The sequence below is a fragment of the Apium graveolens genome, chromosome 4, assembly GCF_009905375.1.
Source record: "Apium graveolens cultivar Ventura chromosome 4, ASM990537v1, whole genome shotgun sequence".
NCBI lineage: Eukaryota > Viridiplantae > Streptophyta > Magnoliopsida > Apiales > Apiaceae > Apium > Apium graveolens.
In genome coordinates, this window is record NC_133650.1 from 71,732,270 (window position 1) to 71,747,516 (window position 15,247).

The window sequence follows — 15,247 nt, forward strand, 5'->3', positions numbered from 1 at the left end:
TTCGGGCAGGATTCATGACCTGGATTTCGACCTGGTTCCTGGTCTTCCACTACCCTTCTTTATTTAGCTTTAATTTAGGGTATTGTATTTTCCAAATCCTAATTGGATTTGGGCCTGGCCTTTTTTGTTGGGCCTTATTAAAATCTTATTGGTCCTCTTTTATTGGGCCTTTTCAAAATCTTATTGGGCCTCTTTTATTGATCTGGGCTTAATACACCCTGTTTAGAATGCTCTAGAATTCCTAGGAATATTCTGGAATATTCTTTTTTCTGGGCTTTTTCCTATGGGCTTTTGTCCTCAATGGGCTTTTCGTCCCTTCAACTTCCTTTTCCTCTTATATAAAGGAATGAGGAAAGGCTATTACTCCTCACTTTCTCATTTCTTAGTTTTCTTCTTCATCTTTCTGCTAAGATTCTCAGAGGAATAACAGCAAGTCGGAGCTCAAAGCCTTTTCCAGGACCCTTCTTTAGGTAAGATTCCTCCCTTTGCTTTTCGTGTCTATTTTTCCATTGTGTGCCACTTTAAGATAGCCTATTTACGTGCCCCTTACTTTTTTTCAGATGGCTGACAAAAGAATGACCCGTTTGGCCTAGATGAACGTGGCTAGAAAGTCCAACGATTTTCCTATTCGATCGAGGTATACTTCCTTAATCGACATGATCAACACTCGAGGGGACGAGTATCCGTCTGATGCGCATCTGGACGCGCACGATCATATCAGTGCTTTACGGGATCCCAAGGAGCTGGAAAAGTTGAGCAGCTGCTTCAAAATCAAGGAGCCTTTTAAGCTGGTTCTTGCGGGTCCGGCCGACAGGGCCTGTCAGTGGAAGAAGGACGCGCTATGCGTCTATAGGGATACTCTAAGGGCAGGTATTAGACTCCCTTTTCATCCATTCATTCCTTTGCTACTGGCTGATGTGGGCATCAGCCCTTGCCAACTTCCCCCTAATTCCTGGAGGTTGATTCTGTGCTATCTATCGCAATGCGCCAAGCACAACGTCCCCACATCTGTTGCTGTCTTCAGGAAGATTTTTCAGTTCAAAAACAGCCCTGATAAAAGTCCGGGTTGGGTTTCTATCAACCAGCGCCCCACTATCCCCCATATCGTGAATGGGAAGTCCATCCCTGACAACAACTTGGGGTGGAAGAAAGATTTTTTGTTTGTTATTTGGGAAGGTGGAGATTGGGGCTCCCTGTTTCGATCATCCTTTGGGCTGGCCGTGGACGGGAGCCCAAATGACATAACTTTGTCTGAGGAGGAGGCTAGAGGTTTCAACCTCCTTACGCAAGACAACGACACTTCCCATTGTTGAATTGTGTTCCATTGTCAGTGACAAGGATACGGGGAATTCCATATCGGCACATAATGTTTTCCCACAGGAATTGTGCAACCTGCTTAGTTGTGATTTTGGCCAAGGGTTTGGCTTCGATCCACTTGGTGAAATAATCAATGGCTACAATCAGAAATTTCCTTTGTGCCGTGGCCATAGGAAAAGGCCCTAGAATATCCATCCCCCACATGGCAAAGGGAATAGGCGAGTTGATAGAGGTCAGCATCTCGGGGGGTTGTCTAACAACTGGTGCATGCTTCTGACAGCGATCACACTTCTTCACATATTCTTTGGCATCAGCCATCATTTCTGGCCAATAGAAGCCTAAATGAGTTATCTTATGAGCCAAGGCCCTGCCCCCCAAGTGTTGTCCACAAATACCTTCATGCACTTCTTCAAGAGCCAAGCGTGCCTCATCGGGCCTGAGACACCTCAAGTAGGGAACCACGAAAGATCTTTTGTAAAGAATCCCATCTATCAAAGAGTACCTTAGTGCCCGAACAGTTAACTTCCGTGCTTCAGTTGCATCACTTGGCAACCAACCGGTCTGAATGTGAGCCTTGATGGGATCAATCCATGACGTCCCCAAGCCTATGGGAGCCAGCAGCTTAACATCTATGCTTCGTGTCTTCAAAACACGGAAGTACACACTTCCTGAACTTTCTTCAATCTCAGATGAAGCGAACTTTGATAGCGCATCTGCCTTAACATTTTCTTCCCTTGGAATGTGTTCAACATGGCACTCATTAAATTGGGTCATCACAGCCCTTACTAGGCGGACATACTTAGCCATCGTATCATCCCTTGCCTCAAATTCTCCCTTTACCTGGGATATGATCAGCTTCGAGTCTCCACGGACCTTTAAGTTTTTGACTCTAAGTATCCCAGCTAGACCAAGGCCAGCTATCAGGGCTTCATACTCTGCCTCATTGTTTGTGGTTGGAAAATCTAGCTTCATCGCATACTCAATTAAGAACCCATCAGGGCTTTGCAAAACCAACCCTGCTCCACTGGAATTTGTTTTTGATGCTCCATCAAAATAGAGAACCCAATATTCTTTCTCCTTGTCATTCTTCTTCCTGTCCCCATTGTCGACTCCCTTGTCTTGAGGTATGGTATCTTCCTGCCCCCCGACTTCTTGGTTGGGTATGGTACATTCCACCACGAAGTCAGCTAGTGCCTGGGCTTTTATAGCCGTACGTGGCTTATACTTGAGATCAAACTCTCCCAACTCTATTGCCCACTTAATCAGTCTCCCACTTGCCTTAGGACTGTGAATGATATTTCTCAGTGGCTGATTTGTTAGCACTTCAATCTGGTGAGCTTGAAAATAAGGACGCAGCTTTCTTGAAGCCATTACCAAGGCTAAAGCAAATTTCTCTATAGTTGAATAATTCAACTCAGCACCATGCAAAATTTTGCTGACATAGTATACGGGTTTCTGGACTTTTAGTTCTTCCTTAACCAAAACCGCGCTCAAGGCGCTCTCTGAAACAGCCAAGTACAAGAATAAAATTTCACTCAGAACTGGCTTGGCCAACAACGGGGCCTGGGCCATATACTTCTTTAACTCTTCAAATGCCTTCTGGTTTTCCTCATTCCATACAAAGTCTTTGATGCTCTTTAGCGATTTGAAGAATGACAAACACTTTTCCCCCGACTTGGAGATGAATCGTCCTAGCGCAGCAACCCTTCCTGTAAGCTTCTGAACATCCTTAACAGTTTTTGGTGGTTCCATGTCCAGGATCGCCTTTATCTTATCCAGGTTAGCCTCAATTCCCCTCTTTGAGACCATCAGTCCCAAGAATTTTCCAGATCCTACTCCGAAAGCACACTTCGTCGGATTCAACATCATCTTGTGGTACCTCAGGACCTCAAAAGCTTCCCTTAAATGGGCTATATGATCAGTCTTTACTAGACTCTTGACTAACATGTCATCAACATAGACTTCCATAGTCTTACCAATAAGATCCTTAAAAATTCTATTCACCAACCTTTGATAGGTGGCTCCTGCATTCTTGAGACCAAACGCCATAACAAGATAACAATAAACACCAAAGTCAGTGATAAATGATACCTTTGGAATGTCATCCTTATGCATTTTGATCTGGTTGTATCCGCTAAACCCATCCATGAAACTCAGCATCTCATGTCCAGCGGTGGCATCAATCAAAGTATCAATTCTAGGCAGCGGAAAACAGTCTTTGGGGCATGCATCATTCAGATCGGTGAAGTCTATACACATCCTCCACTTTCCATTAGCCTTCTTCACCATTACAGGGTTTGCTAACCACTCCGGAAATTGAATCTCCTCAATGAAACCAGCCTCTAAGAGCTTTTCCACTTCCTGCTTTATAGCCTCTTGTCTTTCCGGGACAAAATTTCTTTTCTTTTGTTTCACTGTCTTCCGGCTTGGATCTACGTTTAGCTTGTGAGTAATTAAATCCGGGTCTATGCCTAGCATATTAGCTGCTGACCATGCAAACACATCACTATTTTCTTGCCAAAATTTCACTAACTTCCCTCTAAGGGGCTCCTCTAATGTGGCTCCAATGAAAGTCGTCCTCTCAGGATTCTCGGGGTCTAAAGGAACCGAAACCAATTCTTCTGCTGGCCTTCCTCTATTCTCATCATTTTCTCGAACATCCATATCTTCAATAGGAAGAACCTGCCCCCTGACTCCATCTGCCCTTAAAGAGGCCACATAACAGCTTCTAGCCATTTTTTGATCTCCTCTCTCTTCTCCAATCCTGTTTCGGGTGGGAAACTTCATGACTGAATGGTAGGAAGAGGGGACAGCCTTGAAGGCATGTATCCCTGTTCTCCCCATGATAGTATTATAAGTTGAACTAGCCTTTACCACCACAAAATCCAGCATCTGCGTTGCTTGCCTTGGCTCCGTACCTATGGTGGTTGGCAATTTGATTATCCCTTCCACAGGACATTCTACTCCAGCAAATCCATATATCGGCATGTCGGTTGGTGTTAACTGGGAGTCGTTATACCCCATCCTTAGAACGTGGAGCAAGATATCCACAGAAGCACCATTATCCACAAGGACCCTCTTAACCGGGCTATTTCCTATTATTGGTGTTATGACCAGCGGGTCATCATGGGGAAACTTCACACCCTCTAGGTCGGAATCATCAAAAGCCAATGTTAATTCTGTCCTGGCCCTCTTCGGGGCTTCTCCAACAATATGCATAACCTCTCTAGTATATGCCTTTCTGGAATTTTTGGACAATCCAGCAGCAGTTGGACCTCCAAAGATTGTGTTTATCACAGGCCCTCGAGGTCTCGGCCCTCCATAAATGGTGTTTATAACTGGTCCTCTAGGCTGGGGGTTTCGCCCCTGATCGTCTTGGTCCCTCCTACGATCCTCAAAGTTCTTCCTTCCATTATTATTCCTATCCCCTCCTTCTCTAGTGTATTTGTTCAATCTTCCTTTTCGAATGAGGAACTCAATTTCATCTTTCAATTGCCTACACTCATCGGTGTCATGGCCAACATCTTTGTGAAACCTGCAATACTTGCTCTTATCTAGCTTGGCGGGATCAGCCTTCAAGGGCTTAGGCCAGCGAACATCTCTGTCTTTCTCAATCTCCATCAAAATCTGACTTCTAGGAGCATTAAGCTTAGCGTATTCAGTGAACTTTTGCCCAGGTCCTCCCTTCTTGGGGGTTGAATCAGGGTTTTGCTCGGTTCTAGGATATTTGTCCTTTGCAATATATTCCAAATCAGTTTTTCGCTTCTTGCCTCCAGTGGGCTCATTACTTACTATGGTCTTCCTCATGCTTTCTTCCACCTTGATATACTTCCCTGCCCTCTCTTGGAGTTGCAACATGTTTTCAGGGGGACGTTTGGCCAAGGACATCTTGAAAAACTCGTCCCTGGTTCCTTGTTGTAGTGCTATCATGGCTACCTTATCATCAAGGTCCGGGACTTTTAAAGCCTCCTTTGTAAAACGATTCAGGTAATCTCTCAAGGATTCCTTAGCTCCCTGCACAAGACTCATAAGGGATGCTGAACTTTTCTCATGGACTCTTCCACTGATGAATTGCTTAATAAAAGCCTGACTTAATTCTCTGAACGATCCAATAGAATTTGGGGGCAGGCGACTGTACCATCTTTGAGCCATACCCGACAGGGTTTGAGGGAAGGCCCGACACTTTATAGAATCATTCACGGGTTGCAGCAGCAGTGCATTAGAGAATGTCCTAACATGATTTGCGGGGTCTCCCGTGCCATCATAGGCTTTGATAGTGGGCATCTTGAATTTCCTTGAGATATGGGCATTCATTATCTCTTCTGTGAAGTGTGGAGTTGGATCATCAGGATCTCCAAGGGGAAGGAGATTGCTTGGACCAGTTCTTGGGACAACAGCCCTTCTTCTTACCGGACCATCCAGGTCTATGACAGGAGGAGGATTTCTCCCCCTAGGAGGTATCTGGGGTCTGGTGGCCTGGTGAGCCTCCAAATCACGCCTCAGCCTTTGGATTTCAGCCTCATGAGCCCTGATCCTTTCCTGCACTTCTTGGGGATTCGCCCCTGGGGTGCTTTGGGGGCTTTGCCTTCCATCGGCCATTGGCTCTTTTCCAGGACGCCTCCTTCTCGGGGCCACTTCATCATCCGAAGATTCGGAGTCTCTCTCAGTATAAGGACCAGAAAATTCCCGATCCTCAGGAATAGGACCCAAACCTCGTATATAGGGGGTGACTGCCCTCGTGCTTCGCCTCGCCCAGCATATCCGCTTCCTCCAACCTCAGGGCGGAGGGGCATCCCATAAGGGGGGTTAGTAGTAAAAACAGTTGAATATTCATACCCGACGGGTCGAGAATTCATAGGTATATGTACTTGTTGAACTTGAGGATTCGTACCTTGAATAGTCGGGGGAGTTGTCCCTTGAGGCTGAGGTTGAGTTGCCCCTGTCTGGGCTTCCCCCTGAGTAGATGCATAAGTTGAATGGGGAGGAACCTCCACGGTTGATGAAATCACTCGGGTTGTCTCTGATGGTGTTCCTTCCTCTAGAGCTCCAATTGTTCTCCGTGTTCTCGCCATGGTTGTTGTTGCGTTTTCCCACAGACGGCGCCAAATGTTATGGATAAAAAACTAAGGTTATTACTTGCTGTATTTAATACTAAGATTCGGGAGCTCAAGGCCTTTAATGGCTGCTCTCGTGTTTCGTGACTCAATCTGCCTTTACGAGATGCCTACGCATCTCTGTGAATTAGAGAATCAAGCCAAAAAATGTAGTTCTGATTGGTGGGGGTGAGACCCCTTATATAGATGTTGGGAGTCCTTGAATTGGACTTGGTATAGGAGACTTGGTGGGCAAGTCTCATAATTAGAATGGACTTTGGAGTCCTAGATAGTAGGAAACTGATTCCTTATCCTTATAGGTCCCCTTGAGGCTAATCTCCAAGGATTTATATCCTTATCGGGACTCTTTTCAACATCTGATTTGTCCCTTATTAATTAATTACGAAATTAATTAATAATCAGGGCTTTTGGGCCTTTTTTATTCCATCAGGCCTGATCTGGTCCATCAGGCTTAACCTTTCTGGTCTGAGTATCATATATCTTTTTATTGGGCCTAGCAGCCCACAGCTTGTACAATTAATGCAGTATTTAATTATACAAGCATAATTTATTTATCCCTATCAATCGGTTTTAACTGGTCGATTATGATTATATGAATAAAATGAAATAAGTAAAATGTTATTTATATTTAGAGAATTTTAATACCCGTTGGATCGTGTTGGATCAAAAAATAAGTTACATAGCCGCTAAGTAACTGCAAAAACGATCCGGTTTGATACCCGTATTGGATAATTATCCAAACTGGGCTTCTTATAGAACACTTTATACAAAAATAATGTAATAATATCCCGTCTTTCGACAATACGGGTTTTATTGATTTATCGAAATGATTATCGTATCGAATTTTTTTTGCCGGGACGCGTACGGGTCAAACCGTAATCTGGATTAAAAAAGTCAAAACACGGAAAATGTCTGGAATACTCAGATTAGGTTGGTAAGGAGTTTTTTGAAGAGTTTCGGGTTGTAAGACCGCAAAAAGGTTGAAGTTGGACGATTCCCGGCTTTATAAAATAGTTTTGTAATTATTCAGAAAATAATTAATAATTTCATAAATTATTATAAAATTATATAACAATCCAAAAAGTACCAGAAAAATACCGTGATTATCTATATTTTATTCTGGACATAATAAAATTAACATACCTATACTTTACCACATATAAACATCTACATATCAATACCAATCATCAAATAATACACCAAAAATCACATAATAATCACATAATAATTATTTATTGATAAAAATAATTACACGTAATGTCCTGGATATTACAGTTTTGATAATGAATGGACCTGACCACCTCGACTTGAGCTTCCCTGGAAAAAGTCGGAGACGAGAGTTGAACAATAGAACTTGTTGACCAGGCACAAATGACTTGTGCACTAACATCCTATCATGCCATCTCTTGACCTTCTCCTTGTATACTTTATTGTTCTCATAAGCCTGAAGACGGAACTCATCGAGTTCATTAAGTTGAAGCATTCTCTTCCCTCCAACAACTGCCATGTCAAGATTCAACTTTTTCAAAGCCCAATATGCTTTATATTCTAACTCCGCAGGAAAATGACACGCCTTCCCATACACCAACTAGAATGGTGACATTCCTAGAGGAGTCTTGAATGCTGTTCTATAGGCCCAAACAGCTTCATCGAGCTTTAATGACCAATCCTTCCTTGATGGACTCACAACCTTCTCCAAGATTTGTTTGATCTCTCGGTTATACACTTCAACTTGCCCATTAGTTTTAGGATGGTAGGTTGTGGCAACACGATATAAAACATGATATCTTTTCATTAATGCAGTGAACCTGCAATTGCAAAAATGTGATCCCTCATCACTGATTATGACCTTTGGAATACTGAAATGTGTGAATATCTGCTTTTGAAGAAAATTTAGCACCACCTTAGCATCATTTGTTGTAAAGCTTTAAACTCAACCCATTTGGACACATAATCCACCACCAAAAGAATACCGATTGTTGCATGACGAGACAAATGGCCCCATAAAGTCGATTCCCCAAACATCAAAACTCTCAACTTCGAGAAGCACATTAAGAGGCATTTCATCTCTCTTGGACATATTTCCAACTCTTTGGCAGCGATCACATCTTAATACAAACTGATGAGCATCTTTAAACAAAATAGGCCAGAAAAATCCTGCTTGAAGAATACAGGCAGCTATTTTCTCTCCATCATAATGACCACCATATACAATAGTATGACAATCTTGCAGAATACTGTTAGTTGTTAAACACTCGCTAATAATACACGCAAGTATATGAGTTCACAAGTAGTATAGAATCTTTTCTAGTTCGTTCCCACAGAGACTGTATTGGTTAACTAATTAATTCACGCACTCAAGCAACAATGTATGGTTATTATTCAATGCTAAGACGATAACTAATTGAGGTCGTTTATAATTAAGAATTAAACTAATAATTATAACTACGAGAATAAGATTGATTGAATTAATAATTATGACAATCATGGGATTCTAACTTCATTAAATACTTCATCCAATAGCCTTATTGATCTTACCCTTAGCACACGAAACTGATAAACGCCAATTTTCATTGCATGAGTACCATACTACTAGACATCCACAAAAGAGATAGAAGCTAAATAGACACCAATTATATTGAGACCCTATATGTCTATAAAATTTGACAACATAACGGTTTAAGCATAAGTTATCTATCTTGATTACATAGAGCAAGTAAGATGGTTAAAATTAGCTACGAATCATGCATAACAAATACATGAACCTATGCTAGCATGGCAAGTTCTAAATCCTTAAATTCAATTTCGCTTCATTAAGAATTAACACACTATCTTATAAGTTCGCGATGGCCTCATAAGACGAATACGCACAACCAATACTAGGATATCATACAATCACCACATACTAAGACATCAATCAATTTAACTAAAGAAATCCCCACAATAACGATTAGCCCATAGTCGGACTCATCATCAACGTGGGTTCTAATGAAAGCATGGTTTATAAAACATAGTCTTTATAACGAATAAATAAAACTAAGTACAAACAAGAGTATAGGTTCAACAAAACAAGAAACGAGCATCCAAGATTACAACTCAAAACAAAGATTCACTAGAATAAACTAGATCGTCTTCGCCTTTGTTGAATTATACTATAAGTCTCTCGTGGTCTTCTTCTTGTGCTCTGATAAGTCTCATTCTTCAAAAACAATCTTGAGTTATCAATATATAGCAGTCCAAACAACCCAGAAGTCCAGAAAACAGAATTGCTATAGAATCAGGATTTTATTATCCCGACATGGCACGGCCGCGCACTTCATCAGCGCGGGCGCGCTGGCTCCCTGAACTTCGGCGCGGCCGCGCGCTTCATCAGCACGGACGCGATGGCCTTTGGCCAAAATTGACTTTTTCCATTTTTTTCTTGCAGATTCGAGCCGGACTTCGCGAGCTTTTATTCCAACACCACCTAGACACTATATTAGCACCAAAACAATGCTAATTAACCTGATTACCTAGATAATGCCTGAAATGCAAAAACACTAGAAAACACGTTAAAACACTTAACAACTTGAGTACAAATGCACCAATCCAAAGCTTATTAGAGCATTATAAAGTGTCATAAATGCCACTCAACAAATACCCTCCATTTCACTATACAGAATGCATCTCCTGATAATCTGATCCACTCCCTGTCTGAACAAGAACGGATCATCCCATCGATACCATTTCACCTCATGTAGAAACTTCTTCCTTTGAGCATAAGAGAGTTATGGGGGAATGACATTACTCGCAAGATAGTTCACAATATCTGCAAACCATGGTTCTTCTTCTTGCACCCCAAAAAGTTGCTCATCTAGAAAAGATTCATTGATTAACGTCTTATCTTGTGAAGCCTTACCTTGATCTTCCAGTCGTGAGAGAAGATCTGCTACCTGATTTTATGTACCTTTTCTGTCCTTGATTTTCAGCTCAAATTCCTGAAGCAATAAAATCCATCGAATCAAGCGAGGTTTTGAATCTTTCTTAGAGTCCAGATATCGAATAGCAGCTTGATCAGTGAAAACTGTCACTTTTGTCCCAAGCAAATAAGATCGAAATTTCTCGAAACCATGGATAATTGACAAAAGCTCCTTCTCTGTGGTAGTATAGTTCAGCTGAGCACCATTAAGGGTTTTACTATCATATTAAACCACATGGAAAATATTCTTCTTCCTCTGGACAAGAACAACTCCAACTGCAAAATCACTAGCATCACACATCATCTCGAAGGGCTCATTCCAATCAGGTGCAGTAATAATAGGTGTCGTAGTCAAACTCTTCTTCAAGCTCTCAAAAGCAGTTAGACATTCTTCATTAAATTTTAAGGGAATATCCTTCTCCAACAGACTGCATAAGGGTTTAGAGATTTTGGAGAAGTCTTTGATAAATTGCCGATAAAAACCCGCATGACCAAGAAAACTGCGGATTCCTTTAACTGAGATTGATGGAGGAAGATTTTCAATAACCCCCACCTTGGCCTTATGCACTTCAAGACCTTTGCTAGATACCTTGTGCCCGAGAATGATACCATGTTGTACCATAAAGTGACATTTTTCCCAAATGAGCACCAGATTGGTCTCAACACATCTTTTCAGCACCAAACCAAGAATATGCAAGCACTCATCATAAGAAGTCCCGAATATAGAAAATTCATCCATGAATACCTCCATATTTGTACCAATCATGTCTAAGAATACGGCCATCATGCATCTCTGAAAAGTAGCAGGTGCAACACAAAGTCTGAAAGAAACTCGACGGAAAGCGAAAGTGGAAAAAGGACAAGTAAAAGCGGTTTTCTCTTGATCTTCTGGGCAATGCAAATTTGATTATAGCCCGTGTACCCATCCAGAAGACAATAGTACTCATGCCTAGCCAACTTGTCAAGCATTTGATCAATGAATGGAAGAGGGAAGTGATCCTTCATGGTGGCTTTATTCAGCTTCCGATAATTCATGCATACTCTCCATCCTGTGACTGTCCAAGTAGGAATAAACTCGTTCTTCTCATTAATAACAATTGTAATGCCTCCTTTCTTAAGCACACACTGCACCAGGCTCACCCATGAACTGTCAGAAATCGGATAGATTATCCCCGCATCCAGTAATTTAAGAATTTCCTTCTTCACAACCTCTTTCATGATATGATTGAGTCTTCTCTATTGTTCAACTGTTGGCTTACTTCCTTCCTCAAGCAGAATTTTATGCATACAATAAGAAGGGTTGATTCCCATGATATCTTCTATAATCCATCTGATTTCTGATTTAAACTATCTCTGAATTCTCAAGATCTTGTCTTCGTCAATACCTAAAAGGTCAGATGCAATAATAATAGGAAAAGTAGAAGCATCACCTAAGAAAGCATACCTCAAGTGATCAGGAAGTGGTTTGAGCTCAAGTGTGGGAGCTTCCTCAATAGATGGTTTGAGATGCTCCTGAGAATTTTTAAGCTCTGATAATCCAAGAGATTCGAATGGTAAATCCAATCTCCTTTTCCATGGAGAAGCATTCAAATACTGTAGTTGTTCTGCCCCTTCTTCATCTTCATTACAGACTCGACCAACTCTACCTTAAAGAACTCATCTTCATCAGTAGGGAATTTCATTGCATTGAAGATATTGAAAGTCACGTCCTAATCCTGAACCCTCATAGTAAGCTCACCCTTCTATACATCGATCAGAGTTCGGCCTGTAGCTAAGAATGGTCTCCCTAAGATAATGGGAATCTTCTTATCTTTCTCAAAGTTCAGAATGACAAAATCAGCAGGGAAGATGAGTTTTTCCACCTTAACCAAGATATCCTCCACTACTCCTCGCGGATAAGTGATGGAACGATCATTCAGTTGTAAGGACATGTTTACAGGTTTTGGATCAGGCAAACCAAGTTTCTTGAAAATGGACAAGGGCATCACATTGATGCTAGCTCATAAGTCACACAAGCACTTGTCAAAAGATAAGTTTCCAATGGTGCATGGTATCGTGAAGCTTCCTGGATCTTTAAGTTTAGGAGATAATTTATGTTGTAGCACAGCACTGCACTCTTCCGTTAGAACAACAGTTTTCAACTCCTCAAGTTTAAGCTTCCAAGAAGGAATACCCTTCATGAACTTAGCATAGATCGGCATCTGTTCTAGAGCTTCCGCGAAAGATATGTTAATGTGCAATTTCTTGAAAACCTCCAGAAACTTAGCAAATTATTTGTCGAACTTCTGCTTTTGAAGCCTTTTAGGATATGGAAGAGGCGAATAGACTTGTTTATCCCCTGTATTCAGCTCAGGAGTAGTGTTTTCAGTAGAAATTTTCTTCTTTTCCGCTTCGCCATTTTTCTCTACATTAGGATCAGCAAAAATTTCATTTTCTAAAATTGGGGAGGGCGAGGGCGCCCTGCTATAAGGCGCAAGCGCGCTCTCTTTTTGAATTTTTTTTCAGAATCTTCATTTTGATGATTTTAGGGGCTCACGACATTTCCAGACCTCAAGGTGATTGCCTTCAACTATTCTTTGACTTCCTTCTTTCCTAGATTAGCCTCTATGTCACTTGGAAGAGTTCCTTGAGGTCGGTTCAATAAGGCGTTAGTAATCTGCCCTATTTGATTCTCCAGAATTTTGATTGAAACCCCTTGGCTCTTGCACATAAGTCTCAACTCCTCCAATTCATATTTTTCATTAAAAGATTGACTGGCACCTCTATGAGATTTTTGTTGCATTCCCTGTGGCTGAAATTGTTGCCTTGGGGCATAGTGTTGTTGAAAACCAGGAGGATTGAATTGTTTATTTCCAAACTGCTGGTATGGATGTTGTGGCTGTTGCATACCACCGTGATTATTGCTCCAACTGAAGTTAGGATGGTTGCGGTTGTTAGGATGGTAAGTAGCAGGAACAGGTTGCTGCGACCTCTGAAAGTTGCTCACAAACTGAGCTGATTCACTAGATATAGCACATAACTCCGTCGCATGCGATTCTGCACAAATCTCACAAACACTCATTATCTGTTGAACACCATAGTTGGTTAGAGAATCGACCTTCATAGTCAACGCCTTTAGCTGAGCAGCGATAGCTGTAGCTGTATCAACCTCCAAAATTCCTGCTACATTTCCTTGTGGTAGTATCTGAGTTGGATTCTGATATTCATTAGCAGCCATCATCTCAATTAGCTCATAAGCTTCTTCATAGCTCTTAGCCCATAAGGCTCCACCTGATGCTGCATCGAGCATAGGTCTTGAATGTGCTCCCAAACCATTATAAAAGCAATTGATCACCATCCAGTCAGGCATTCCATGATGAGAACACTTTCGAAGCATCTCCTTGTAGCGCTCCCAAGCTTCAGATAAAGATTCACCCGATTGCTGCACAAATTGAGTAAGAGCATTCCTGATTGCAGCTGTCTTTGCCATAGGGAAGAATTTAGTAAGAAATTTCTGAGCAAGATCCTCCCAAGTCGTAATAGAACCAGCTGGTAGAGAGTGCAACCAGCTCTTAGCTTTATCCCTCAGAGAGAACGGGAAAAGTCTTAGTTTCACAGCATCTTCAGAAACATTATTGAACTTGAAGGTATCGCAGATCTCGATGAAATCCCTAATGTGCATGTTAGGATCTTCCGTTGGAGAACCCCCAAACTAGACTGAATTCTGCACCATCTGAATTGTGCCAGGCTTGATCTCAAAGGTATTAGCTGCGATAGCTGGCCTGATAATGCTAAATTGAATGTCATTGATCTTTGGTTGAGAATAATCCATCAACGCTTTCGTTGCTGCTGCTGGTTCTCCCATTGTAATGATTACTTCTACTTCAACTTTTTTAACTTCTTCAAAAACTTCTTTTTCCTCTTCTTCAACTTCATCTAGTTATTCCTTATGAGATTGAGAACGTGTTCGCATACACGCTCTCAAGAGTACCTGAAACACACGAACAAATAAACCTTGTAAGATAAAGAATCTGAGTCAGTGAACTTTAACAACCACTGATGACAAGCACATAAACTAAATTTAACACCGATCCCAAAGCAATATATCATGGAAAACAAGAAGCTGATGATGACTCTGGAAACATATTCGAAGACAAAGCAGTACAAGACTGTTGAAGATGAAGATATGATCAAGATACCAGGGAGATACTTGAGAGATGCTGAAACCATGTTGCCCAAAACATAAATCAATACTAAGGATAACTTGGATGATGATGAGCAGAAGAAAGATGATCAATAACCTTCTAGCTCAAATCCATGTCAATCTTCTAAGGCAACTGGCAGCAAAGTAGAAGAGAAGAAAAGGGATGATAAGATGAGGGGAGATGAAAGGAGAAGGAAGAAGAAGGAAGATGGTGAAGGTACCAAGAAAAATATCCTACCAATTCAAATCTCACAAACTCAACCCACTAAGACTGCAAACTCAAACACTCAACAACCTTTAACCTCCAAGCCTAAACTTTTATACATATAATGTAATAACTCGAATTTTTGAGACTTTGTAAAATGCTTAATGAATAGTAACCCTGATAGACAGGGAAAAACTTTTTATCCCACACTATGTTGTGCATGAGAAATTGAGTTTCGGAGTTGATAACATGATTATACATAATAAATGAGTGTATGTAAACTCTATTAGTTTTCGAAGAAAACGAACTTTGAAAAATGACCGTATTTACGAACCATCAAGGATTACGGGAATCACAATATAATTACAAATTAAAATCCTATGGATTTATATCCAAGAACGATACGTTAAAATATAAAGAATGTATATGAAAGGATTTACACCGCGAACCGTTTACGAGAAATTATACGA

At 41.2% G+C, this 15,247-nt stretch overlaps 1 non-coding gene across 1 annotated transcript; it reads left to right on the forward strand.

Moving 5' to 3' along the window:
* Window positions 1–13,736: 13,736 nt before the first annotated feature.
* LOC141723135 (small nucleolar RNA R71) lies at window positions 13,737–13,843 on the forward strand. The gene has a single exon (XR_012576125.1). It is a non-coding gene; the product is annotated as a small nucleolar RNA R71 (small nucleolar RNA).
* Window positions 13,844–15,247: the final 1,404 nt, after the last annotated feature.